Source organism: Schistocerca serialis, chromosome 9, assembly GCF_023864345.2.
Source record: "Schistocerca serialis cubense isolate TAMUIC-IGC-003099 chromosome 9, iqSchSeri2.2, whole genome shotgun sequence".
Taxonomy (NCBI): domain Eukaryota; kingdom Metazoa; phylum Arthropoda; class Insecta; order Orthoptera; family Acrididae; genus Schistocerca; species Schistocerca serialis.
The window spans coordinates 164,256,988-164,269,571 of NC_064646.1; the positions used below are offsets into that span (position 1 = coordinate 164,256,988).

A 12,584-nucleotide genomic window follows, 5' to 3' on the forward strand; every position below is an offset into this window, starting at 1 on the left:
CACCATTCCCCTAGAACTTAGAACTACTTAAACCTCACTAACCTAAGGACATCACACACATCCATGCCCGACGCAGGATTCCAACCTGCGACCGTAGCGCCCGCATCTCGTGGTCGTGCGGTAGCGTTCTCGCTTCCCACGCCCGGGGTCCCGGGTTCGATTCCCGGCGGGGTCAGGGATTTTCTCTGCCTCGTGATGGCTGCGTGTTGTGTGCTGTCCTTAGGTTAGTTAGGTTTAAGTAGTTCTAAGTTCTAGGGGACTGATGACCATAGATGTTAAGTCCCATAGTTCTCAGAGCCTTTTTTTTTTATTTATTTTTTTTGCGACCGTAGCGGTCACACGGTTCCAGACTGAAGCGCCTAGAACCGCATGGCCACACCGGCCGGCCGGAAGACTACTACTCTCCCCCGCTGGCTTCCCAGTAAAGTTCGGTTCCCCTCCCTCATAACTCAGAAAGCGAATGATATTCCTGAAACCACGGAATATTCTCCTTCTCTACAGATTCTTCCGAACGCCGACGAACCATATTTTAGTCTTTTGTTGTCCAGCGCGGAAAGTTTGCGAGGAAATACCTATACTCATACAACAGTACGCTTATCAGAGTAAAAAATCCTCGGAAATAATCCAGCCTGCGATTCCCGAGGTAGTGCTTCCTCCTTCCTCCCTGCTGCGTCCAAGATTTTCAGAGTTTCCGAAGCATTATCCTGTTATCCTCCAAGCCCCGCTACAACACCGTCCGGCCGCCGCTATATTGTGCTTCAGCGCTCACGTGCCCAGACCCTCCGTCTTGGCTTCTTCGTGTGTCAAGCAGGACCAACGCACCTGTGCGTGCTTTTCCACCCAGTTACGCCTGCCGTTGCATTTCCACTGGCGTTCCAACCTCTACTAGTTTACGCAATTACACATTACGCCGTTTTGATAATAAAGACACTCCGTCACCTTTCATGCAATAAGCGTTAACAACTATTTAGAAGGTGTATCTGACAATATCAGTCTTCTTTAAATATTCATATGTACGATGCACAACCTACCAAATGATACCTAATTCCGGTTGTAAATCACAGCAAGGTATATAGATGAGTGCTTGGTAGGTGCGAAATTATAGCCGTCTTACACGTTGGTCACATCCCATAACCAGTTGTCGGAATGTGTGTGCAATTCTGTTAGGTTGAAAAAAAAAAAAAATATTCGATTCGTCTACTGCTATGCATGTTGCAGCTGTTTGCGTTCTGTACTCATTGTTTCTACTTTGCTATTACCTGTTGACACTGTTTTGTGGCAAAATGAACGCAACGTTGCAAAATTTACATTTGTTACTTTAATTTTCGACACCAGTGCAGACAGTGCAGATACAAGGGTTAAGGAATCTTTCCCTGAGGCTTTTGTCTGGAGTGTGAAGTTCTGTGCTTTCCTTGCTCGATACGTTCTCAACGCTGTACCTGGTAAGTGTTGTTCCTCGCAGCATCGCCGTAGAGAGCACGACTCGGCACTCTGCTGCAGAGGTAGCCCCTCCAGGCAGGCACTCCTGCCTCGTGTTAACTGTCTGGGCGCTCGGCTGTGTGTGCTTGCCACGTGATTAGCTTGCAGTTGCTGCTGCGGTTTGCAGTTTTCTCTAGCAGCAGCCGAGTGTGGCGATCTGAGAAGAGCAACGGCGAGCCTTCTGCCTTTGCTATGTGGATGGACAGCGGAGGGAAAAGCATGCACTGGGAGAGGATACATGTCGCACGCGCGCCCTCAGCTCGGTGCGTCAGCGCACCTGACAATGATGTCCTGTCTGATTGCCGAAATATTGTGCCCGATGGACGCTATGGATCGGCAGTACGTTCGGGGACTGCTCGATGAACAAATACGGCTGGAGAAATTGAACAATGTAGAGTCGTTCGACTGCCCCACAGACTCCCGTGTGGAGGTCATAGAAATTAGCATCCCTGGCGTAGGGAAGCAACTGAAACAGTGGAAAATAAATACGTCGCCAGATCCAGATGGAATCCCAATTTGGTTTCACACAGAGTACACTGTGGCATCATCCCCTTGCTTAGCTTGTATTATATGAAGATGGTATCTGTTCCGTAGGAAATGTCCGACAGAACAGATACCATCTTCATATATATATAGTTGAGGCTCACCGGCCATTTGACATCTTCTGTGCAGATGCACAGTGCCCGAACTCTTACGGGAATCGTCAGTAAAGCCGCGAGTAACGAGTATAATTGGCAGGAGCACTATGAATATAGTGCGGGGCAATAAGTTGCGAATTTCGGTCTCACTGGAGGCGTGCCAGAGATAAGTCCCTGCAATCGCACTATCCTCTGGGCCCTCGGTGGCTCAGATGGATAGAGCGTATGACATGTGAGCAGGAGATCCCGGTTTCGAGTCCCGGTCGGGGCACACATTTTCAACTGCCCCGTTGACTTCTATCAACGCCTGTATGCAGCTAAGGGTATTCATTTCATTGTAATTAGCTTGTATTTATTGTGAATCTCTGTCCCAGGGTGGCTGGAAATAAGCACAGGAGAGTCCTGCCCGGACCCGCAAAATTACGTACCAATATACTTAACGTCGGTTTGCTGCAGAATTCATGAAGGCAATCTGAGTTCGAATAGAATAAATCGTCTTGACTCAGAAAGGGTTCTGTGCACAAATCAACACAGATTTAGAAATCATCGCTCGTGCGAAACTCAACGTGTCCTTTTCTCGCTTGATGTCATACAGACCGTGGATGTAGGGCAGCAGGCAGATTCCATATTCCTAGATATCCGGACAGCCTTTGACAGGGTTCTCCACTGCAGACTGTTGACAATGGTACCCATATATGCGAGTGGCTCAAAGACTTTTTAAGTAGCGGAACCCAGTGCTTTGTCCTCGACGGGGAGCGTTCATCAGAGACAGGTGTCATCAGGAAGGTGCCAGGTATGTATGACTGGACCGCACTTATCCTCTGTATACATAAATCTGGCGGACAGCGTTTGCAGCAATTTACGGCTGATTGCTGACGATGCTGTGGTGTATGGGAAGGCGTCGTCCTTCAGTTACAGTAGTGGGATGTAAGATGACCTAGTCATAATTTCTAGATGGTATGGTGTATGGCAGCTTGCTCTAAATGTTGGGGAATGTAAGCTAATGCAGATGACTAGAAAACACAATCTTGTAACGTTCGAATACAGCATTAGTAGTGTCGTGCTTGACACAGTTACGTCGTTGAAATATCTGTGCGTATCGTTGCAGTGCCGTATGAAATGGAATGAGCACGTCAGGGACGCCAGCGCTCGACTTCGTTTTGTTCGGAGAAGTTTTGAAAAGTGTAGCGCATCTATAAAGCAGACGTCATATAGATCGCTAGTGCGGCCCATTCTTCAGTACTGCTCGAGTGTGTGGGTCCCAAACCAGCTTGGCTTAAAGAAGACATCGAAACAGTTCAGAGGCGTGCTCCTAGACCTGTTACCGGTAAGTTCGATCAGCACGGAAGTGTTACGGAAATGCTTCGTGAGGTCAAACTGTAATCACTGGAGGAAAGACGACGTTCTTTTCGCGAGGCAACTGTTGAGAAAATTTAGAGGGCCGGCATTTGAGGCCGACTGCAGATCGATTGTACTGCCGCCAACGTACATTTCGCGCAAGCAACGCGAAGATAAGAAACGAGAAACTACAGCTCGTACAGAGAGTTATAGACAGTCGGTCTTCCCTTCCTCCATTTGCGAGTGGATCAGGAAAGGAAATGGCTAGTAGTGGTACATGGTACCCATTGTCTCACTTCCAACGGTGGCTTGCGGAGTATGTATGTAGATGTAGACTCGATGCCCAGTCCTGACCGAGCGAGGTGGCGCAGTGGTTAGCACACTGGACTCGCATTCGGGAGGACGACGGTTCAATCCCGTCTCCGGCCATCCTGATTTAGGTTTTCCGTGATTTCCCTAAATCGTTTCAGGCAAATGCCGGGATGGTTCCTTTGAAAGGGCACGGCCGATTTCCTTCCCCATCCTTCCCTAACCTGAGCCTGCGCTCCGTCTCTAATGACCTCGTTGTCGACGAGACGTTAAACACTACCCACCACCACCACCCAGTCCTGTTAGACCACTGTTGCTGTTAGAGGCGGTAGCTCACATCTGCGTCTTCACTCAGCAAGACACCTTACGGTGTTTGGCGGAGGGCACATTGTGTATCACTAAGCGGGGGGGGGGGGGGGGGGGGGGGGGGGGGGGGCGGGGGGGGGGGGGGCGTTTATCTGCCCGCGCCGGCTGTACCGAGCTTTTCACTCTGGCCACAACACGGCGCCGCGTAGGAATTCACTACTGTGCGTTCCGTTGGCTCACTTTTCTTGACGAGCAGGGAGTTTTTTCGGGTAGTTTGCGCTCAAATAATCCGTTGCAGTGCACATTGGGGATGTTCGTGACTGCCCACTGTAATACGTGGTCCGTGGCGGCAACAACATAGGCTGGAATGTGCACTGCTTGGATCAGCACTTACAAATAAATGCTGGAGTTTGAAATCTATCTGCCAACAGACCACTTGTTGCCTTCGGACTGTACCAAACCGTATGGTTTCACGCAGCGCGAGATCTCTTTCGCAGTCCATTCGTTGGCAAATGATATATATCAACATTTGTCGCCATATCAAAACGAAGTCTGTAAAGAAACTTTCTATATCTGCCGTTAACGTCCTCCTTAGCATTGCAGTGTTCTTTCGATTTATTTGAGAAACTGACTGTGCGTAATAAACTGCATTTTTTTTCCTTTTTTATCCTTTACCTAAACATGTATAAACACATTGGTGCCGGGGAAATGTTTGGGTAAAGAATGAAAAATAGAAAACATTGTGTTTTGCAGAAGATGGAGTTTTAAAAAACTAAATTTAATTAGCAAATAGGGAAAATGGCAACTTCTAATTCCAGCAAGATGATAGTAAAAGCCCGTTGAATATCACAAATTTGTGTCTTTGACAGAGCGATTCAAGAATGGCGTAAGCCGAACTTCCGCAGCAAAACCACACACTGTACAAGGTTAAAAATACTGTCCCATGCTCTCAACGTTCGGGATGATACCCCTTGATGTGATAAGACTGCGAAATACAGCACGGTCTCGGGATGATTAAATCATGATAATCTTGCACCGTGCTATATTTTTGTCTGTGCTGGGTGTTCCTGCTATTGGTATTTGTTGTTGATAAGTCATACCTCACATGGAGATAGACTTTTAATACCGAAACCGTCAATTTAAAATTTTCGCCCGAACAGGGACTTGAACCCTGGACCCTTAGGTTAAAAGCCTAATGCTCTACCGACTGAGCTATCCGGGCTCTGTTGGGTGAAGAGTTGGAAACACGGTATCCAACGTGTGTGACGCACTGTTGATGTTGCGTAGGAGGCGCCTGGCCCCGTTATGTATACAGTATTATCAGGCGGCGAGCGGCTGGGGAAAGGTTGGTTGCACCCGGGAAAACTTGCTTTGGCGATTTGGTGTACTGAAGGACGTAAGCCATCCGTCACCTCATAATCCATTTTTCGCAATTACGATGCGATATCTGTATAGCATATGTCGCATTGTACGTGTTACGAAGGTAGCGTGGCCGAGCGGTCTAAGGCGCTGGTTATAGGCAAGTCTAAAGCGATGGCATTGTATGTCAAACGAACATGGAGCATAATGTGTAATGATCCAGGGTGCATTACAGCAAAACTATACGATATTGTCAGGCCAGAAAGTGTGGAGCCGCCGATAAATATACAAAAAATAAGTTTTAAGCTGAAACACATTAGGGAGTATTATCTTGAACTAAGTTATCTCAGCAAAAAGATTTTAAACTCCAAAAACGTTACAGCAAAGGCGACTTTAGCTGAAAGGCGGAAGCATGAAAGGAAAAATAACATAGAAACCAAATATGCTGGAATAGCATGGAATGTGGTCTGGAAAAACATCAGTAGTGATGTTCTTTCGTCTGACGTGAGAACAGCGTGGTACAAGGTAGTCAACCATCAGCACTAATGAGCGCCTCTTTGCCGTCGGTTTAAGTGACACAAACCTCTGCAGCAAATGCAACCTCGTTGATAGTGTGCCTCATCGTTACACTTGTGGAGATCGGATTATCAACTGGAGGTGGACCAGGGAGAAAATTGCTCAAATAACAAGAACTTCAGCAAACAATGTACCGACTAACATTTTTTTCAGACCAGAGGAAAGTTACTACCCTCAGGCAAAAAATAACGCTGTGATTTGGTTAATGGGCAAATATACAAGTTATGTTTTTAACAATATTGGGAGCGATGAACATATTGAATACAAGATGTATATGGAAAATGAATTCGAGAAAATACTCAAATATCAGAATCACAATAAGAAATATGGTAACATGCTCCGAATTGTCTTCAACCGAATGGGCATAGGTTAGGAACTGGATTCCTAGTAGAGAGGGAATGGATTGGGTCACGTTCCCGACCCTAACCTCACCTGCAAGTCGCACATGAAAAATAAATCAGCAGTACAGCAGATACAAGAATACGGCGAGAAACATCTGGTGTCTGATATAAAGGAAGATCATGAACTCCCTATAGATGCGTTTAGAAGGCTGGAACTGACAAAAATAACAAGGCAGTGAAATATTTTGCGATGTCGCTGTTCGGGACTTCTCTTCTGTCCATGTAATTTACCCTGGAAAAAACACATATCAAGGATTTACTGAATGATTAATTTGGGCCTGGGAAATGATGATGAGGAACTGGCTGCAGAAGAAGAAAATGTGCGTGCTGAACTGCCACCAGTTGAAGGTGACAGTGAAGGTGCTAAATTGTGCTACTACTAAAGACTCATTTTTTGAATCTGTAATTCATGACTGCAATTATCTGTCACCTTATTTATGTCATTTCATTGTAGCCATTTTTGTTACTGTTTCTAGTGAATAATAATAAAAAATAAATAAAAAAAAGAAAGGGCGTGGGTTCGAATCCCACCGCTGCCAAAATTTTTGAAAAAAGGTAGAATTTTAAAAATGTAACGTGTCTAGTGCTAATTTTACTGTTCCTAATGTTCTACCGACTGAGCTACCCGGCGTGTCATATGGAGAAGGCTTTGTCCTCTGCAGACTCTTGAATAAATGCGGATGGAATGACATGGGAGCCGTTCGTCCTTGTGTTAAGAGTACAAACGTTCTAGGTTCACAGTCTACGTAACAGGCGGACGGCTATCCAGCTTGATTCCTTGTGCGATAAAACACGCAATCGCATGCAACGTGTGCCACTCTTCAGTCACGTGAATTGGTTTCCATGTACAACATGGAAAATTAACGACATACTAAAATGAAAGGAACGCAGATATAGCTCATGCGACAGTGAGTAGAGCCAGAATGCTGTCGTAAAGAACTAGTAAGAATGCACAACGAGAACAGAGATCGATAAGGAAGAGATGCTCACCAACAATAAAAGAGAAAATGCACTACGTGATTTGCATGTGAAAAGATCGGGTCAAGAAACTAGAATTTAAATCCAGCGAAAATAATGAATCGGGGCCGGAGCGAGCGAGCGAGAGAGAGAGAGAGAGAGAGAGAGAGAGAGAGAGAGAGAGAGAGAGAGAGAGAGGGGGGGGGGGGACGAGGAGGTGGAGGAAGGACGGGGGAAGGTAAAAAGTGAATTATCTGCAAAGCCGGCGGTGAGAATTGCAAACGTTGCACGTTACACGTGTTTGTATACGTATCGTCAGTTTTCCTTTCATCTAAGCTGTGCTCCAAAACTCGGTCGTTACTTCTGAATACATCCCCCATTTGCCATCTTCTTTTCTTTTTTTTCGTTAAAAGGTTAATAAAGCTTTGTATGTACGAGTTTCTCTTACGGACGTCTATTTCCTGTATAAACGTCACTTAAGAACTTCGAAAATCTCTCTTGCTACTACCTCCCAGCTACCTCCATTCACAATCAGCGTGTGGTACTGCAAGACAAGAACAGTTTCTCTTGGATTAATGTTTAATACGAAGAGATCATCATCCAAGAAGTTTAGACGACAGCAGAAGGTAGTGAAACACTTGCGGAACAGGTGGAAGAAAGAGTAATAGATGCTGCTCAAACACTTCCATGAGGCTCATCGTGCAAGAACAGGTACAGGAAGAATCTAGGGGGATGATGTCGTTCTTCTTCAGGAGGATGTTCGTCCACGCCACATGTGGAGGAAAACGCAGACCGATCTTCATGAGGGAAGAGAGGGAAAGATACGAACTGTGCCTTACAAACTTTGGAGACAATTTAACGTCTCCTTCAGCTAGTCATCTCTCTAGAAGCTGATCAAGGTAGGGAGGATGTTGCCGGATGATACTTTTAATTATAGATACTCTGGCAATATTCGTTATTCATGAGATCATCTAGTGTTTATTCCATGATGTACGTTCGTTTGTGAGAAATAAATCATAGATCTATTGGAATCACGCTGTTGTGTGTCCATAATACTACTGTTTTTACAATGGAATATTAGTAGCTGTTCTGGACTAGGTGACAAACCCGGAATGCCCGGGTATTCATTTTACCAATATCTATTACCAATTCTCTACTACAAATGAAAAAAAAATAGCTACGTTTGTAGTTTCGTTTCCATGTATGCGTCAGAAAAGCTTCGAAGTTATGAAACAGCCGTACAAAGAAATATGCCTAAAGTACAAATGTATAAGTACAGTATTCCAGACATTATCTGTAAGCTGGGCACGGCTTCTTCGTGTGTCTACAACGCGACTTTGTAAAAGCCTCTATGGCAGTACCTCTTCATAGCTGTATAGGTTGGTTTGTGGGATTAAAGGGACCAGACCCATAGCTGTATAGACAGCTATTGTTTTCGCCTTCAGACGTTTGCGCTTCGCAGTTGAAACCTGTCAAAAGTGCTGCCAGGCGTCAGGGATCTCCTTAAGCTGACTCGACAGTAGGATCATCGTAGCTGTAAAGAATAAATGTATTATGCGGCAGTTTTTCACGCATCTCGTTGTTTATGACGTCTTATCTCATGATCTATGATAGGTGAGTGGTAATTATCCCCACAGCCAATTGTTGCCTGACAGTAGGGGGTATGTGTACTGAGTTCGATTGAAATCGGTCTAGCAGTTTAGGAGGAGGTGACAAACATACAAACACAGTCACATACGTACGTACATTTCTGTACCATATATAAATTGCTTTAAATTCATTTAAATTGTCGTGAAAAAGATTTGTCTGGGAACTTACACTATATTCTTTATTTACTTTAGTCAGACAGTTGCCAAGAACCGAAAAAGTACCGTGAACCGTTCGATAAACAAACCGCGACCGAGTACGAATCCTGGTAGCGAAGCCGATTTCACGCGTACAAATATCGCCGGTTGGGCTTGGGCAACAGGCCAAGCGTCCCACGTTACACGTCACCTGTTACAGTTACTCATCGGCATGCTGGCAGCAAATTTCCCTGCTGGGAACATCGCATAGAAGAGCCCGGATAGCTCAGTCGGTAGAGCATTAGGCTTTTAACCTAAGGGTCCAGGATTCAAGTCCCTGTTCGGGCGAAAATTTTATGTTAAATATTTTGTCTAATAGACCGCAGCCTGCTTATTTAAAATACGAAGAAAAACGAGAGAAATACTCAATTTTTATCCATTACAGATGTAGAACACTAAGACTGTAGTGAACAAACGGTTTCAGAAATAACTGCAATCAGTTGTCTTTTGTGATGGTATAATTTTTATTTCACTGCGATTGGTTTTAAGTCGTCTAGCGACTCATCATCAGATGCTACACAGTTCTATTGATAGCTATAGTATTAAAGGGCTCTTTGTGCTGTGTAATAAGCATAACTGCAAAAAATGAACAATGTTTTCCAAATTAACTTGTGCACCAGTGTTAATCCCACGGATTTAAATTACACTACTATCCCAAAAATCGTACAATCGACTACTAATAACTGTGTACCATCTGATGATAAGTGCCAAGGCGACTCGAAACTACTAACGTTAAAATGAAAATAATATAACATAGCCAAAGGCAACTGGCTGCAGTTATTTCTAAAAAACTTTAAACAAAACAACGTCTCAATATCCCAGATTGGGAATACTGATTTTAGTACAAGGTACGGTACGAACAGGTCCCAGATTCTGAAACTAATTTGCGGTATCTTGTGATCTTTCTACTGTAACTGAAATCAGCAGTGACATGGCTCAAGTACCGAATGAACCATAAATGAAACTGAAATGAAATGGCAGTTAATTTTCAAGGACGTTACTGATGCTACGTATCACACAAATAAACTTAATGATTTTGGAGAAAATCATTTCATTTGTGGTTCCAACATACAGTAAGTAAGGCAGCCACTGTGCAGACATTTTTAATGATATTACCTTACTATCTCATCATAGAGATTGTTATTTTTACCACTGTAAAGTATTATATAGATCAAATGTACGTAAGGTTACGTAACTTCTCACGTAACCCAGCAGCTAATTTCTACATCTTAAGGTTAGATTGTACTCTGAATTCCAGCAAGCTGTTACGGGGGTAATGTTGCTAATAATGTCGAAATCTGATATTACAGAAAAAACTGTATTTATTTCCAGTATACGGTATGCATAAGAGATCATGGGTCTGCTCTCATACGCCCAAATGAAAAGTACTACCGACTGTAATCGTAAAATGTATGCACAAATAACATCGAACTTCTGTTATAGTGACTTCCTTCGTACGTATTCTACTCGTTTTAATGGTCATGCCACTATTATGAGGTGGATTTCGTTCAGTTTTGTGCAGTGTGTTGTGTTCGTGCCATCCATATGTGCCCGCTCTTTAAAGTATGGCAGCGGCACGTATATCGTAATGTAGAGGCAAACAGCAATTGTTTAGTCAGTGCGTTTACGAGTGAAAAAGTTTATCTTGTAGACAAAATCAAACTGAAGTTCCAGTAGCAATCTCTATAAATTTTTCCATCAATAAATGTTATGTTTACTTCATTTGATATGCTCTGAAAATATTTTATGCTGTTGTCAGATGTTGTAGGATCGTAACGACTGCGAAATTATAATTTCAGAAACAATGAGTTTTCTGATCTGAATTTCGAAGTTGTTCTATAACAATTGCAAAAAGAAAAGAACAGTCCATACATAATTTCCCGGTGATCAGGAAGAAGGCAAATAACCAACAGCATTTACTGTAATTGTTTTACTTAGCGGGTCTGTTACCTGTTTTGAGCCTCAAATGAACATCCTCAGACGAAAATACACGTCTCGTGTAAGTCCTTCGACAATGTTATATTGTTAGTGTCCAACCCTGAAGAAACACGTCAGATACCTTCACAGTTATGTTTATTTAAAATCAGTTTAAAAGCAACCAAGTAGTTACCAAAGGCAATATTAGACACCATCCAAAAACGGATTGCTATGAGAAGTTGATTATTGAAAGAAACAAGTGAATAAAACAGCAAAGAATTTCAGACAATTCTAGCTGAAGGTCATACAATTCTAAGGAGCTCGCGTGAGATGGATCAAAAGGTAGAAGGTAATTTTACAACTATTTTATAATTGACCTCAACCAAGCATGTGGACAAGTGGTGGGTAGTTCACGATACAGTGCGATGTTTCGCCAACTAAGCTAGAGTAAGGACGATGTGTTGCTAAGCGTCGCTTAACCTTTTCACATGCATCGTCTTTTTCTTCTTGTCTCCACCTCTCTGCCTCCTCCCTCCCTCTTTCATCGTGTTTCTCTTTTTCTTGCATCACGTAGTAGATAAATCGTCGACCTAATTTCAGCTGCCATAACGGAACTTGCAGCAGCTAGTTTAGTAGAATTTCGTTACTGTATATTTCTTAGTTCTTCTCCTGGATGTGCTTCTAAGGATACTGCACATATATCAGTTATCCAGCAACTTGAAACTCGTTCAATGATTCTGGGCTGAGTATTAGATTGCTGAATATCCTGCGAGCTTCAAATTTGTGTTTACACACTTGATGTCTGTACAGTCTGAATGGCCCGTCAGTGGAGCTAAAAGTCAGCCGTAATACGTAAAATTCTTGTTGTGAAATTGCTTCCTGATGGGATATTATAATCCGATCCTTTACAAACAGAAAAGTCCAAAGAAAATTATTCCCAAACAATTTTTGTCATTTTCAGTTTTCGGCTTCCTAATTACAATTCCATGAAAAGCATTTAAAAATATCTCTTAGTAAATTACTTTCTGTCGTGCTCTTATACTATCTTTTGATGTGAATGTGATTCAATCTTCTTTGTGTGTCAGAAATCCCCCTATACGTCAATGAAATGCAATGGGATGTGCGTCAGTTTTCATGGGAACCTTCTTACAGCGCTGTCGCTTGTGTGTCTCTATTAAACATTTATATTCTTTTATTAAATGTCTCCGAGCAGAAACGTTAGCCAAAAGGATCGTAACTTGCTTAAACAGCGGTCAAGTTTTTCGAACTTCTATACAATAGACGTAAAAAATTACGCCCGAACAGGGACTTAAACCTGGACTCTTAGGTTAAGAGCCTACTGCTCTACCGGCTGAGCTATCCAGGCTCCGAACTCGTTCTCCATCTGCTCATACCACGGTGGTGAATCAGTGCTGAACCTGACTTCGGGGGCTCTATACGTGACGTTACCCAGTTGTGGT

At 43.5% G+C, this 12,584-nt stretch overlaps 1 protein-coding gene and 2 non-coding genes across 3 annotated transcripts in view; 2 read left to right on the top strand and 1 right to left on the bottom strand.

Moving 5' to 3' along the window:
- Positions 1 to 12,584, top strand: part of LOC126419451 (uncharacterized) — a 1,200,562-nt gene that overhangs the window by 220,811 nt on the left and 967,167 nt on the right. The window lies entirely within an intron of this gene.
- Trnak-uuu (transfer RNA lysine (anticodon UUU)) lies at positions 5,220 to 5,292 on the bottom strand. The gene has a single exon. It is a non-coding gene; the product is annotated as a tRNA-Lys (tRNA).
- Positions 9,423 to 9,495, top strand: Trnak-uuu (transfer RNA lysine (anticodon UUU)). The gene has a single exon. It is a non-coding gene; the product is annotated as a tRNA-Lys (tRNA).